Genomic DNA, 978 nt, shown 5'->3' on the forward strand with positions numbered 1-978 from the left:
CCCCCCCCCACTCACCCAATCCCCAAGTAGAAGAAAATCTGACTGGCCAAGATTCAATTCGACTGGATTCGATTAAGGCAGTCAGTGTGCACTGGGAATTAGCTTGCCACTCTCTTAGTTTTACTTAGCCCCCAGGCCTTCATCCTCAGCAGCGTAATAAAAGCTTCCTTGGTCTTATAGATCACGGCATTAACTGTCATAAGCCGCGGGCATATTCCATGTTTTGTCGCAGCAGGGTTTTGATTAAAATTATACTCCAATACGTATACGAGGGGGCTCTCGTGGTCTAGAGGTTACGGTGTTCGCCTCACATTCAATAGGTTCCGGGTTCGAAACCTGTCAGAGACAGAACATTTTCTTCTCTAAAAGTGTCTCCTTTCACCTTCTTTCCAGCGCTCTAAACAATGTTACGTCGTCTGCTTTCGTCTTCACTTTTTGCCCTCACACCTCCTCATCTCCTTTGTCCCTTCCTTTGGGCTCCTGACTCTTTCTGCAGCCTTTTTACTGCTTTTCCTTGGTTCTTTCTTTCTGCTGTCTTTCAGCCACACCCCAGATCTTAGGGTAGATAAGATCTAACACCTAGCCTTCTCGGATAAAGACGAAAAATATGAGAGCTCTCGTGTGCAAGTTTCGCATGTTAAAGTAAAGATCCCTTGGTGGCCAAAAATCGATAAGAGTAGGCTTCGGCCGCCATCTGGGCAAAATTCAAAATTAATTTCTACCAACCTGAAAATGTTAAACGTGTCCCTCGCGTTCACATGACTTTGCGCAGTTACGAGCGCAGTGAAACACTTATTAAAACAAACTCATAAAGAGACAGACAGACAAACCAACCAACCAACAAACAAACAAACAAAAGTAGGAATACGTTAGCATCTTATTAATTGAAAATTAGCTTCAAGCTACACTAATACAAAAAATAAAAAATAATAATGATATGTGGGTAAAGAATGTCATTATTTCTTGGCAAGGAAAGGT

Source organism: Aplysia californica, unplaced genomic scaffold, assembly GCF_000002075.1.
Source record: "Aplysia californica isolate F4 #8 unplaced genomic scaffold, AplCal3.0 scaffold00855, whole genome shotgun sequence".
In the NCBI taxonomy this organism is placed as follows: domain Eukaryota; kingdom Metazoa; phylum Mollusca; class Gastropoda; order Aplysiida; family Aplysiidae; genus Aplysia; species Aplysia californica.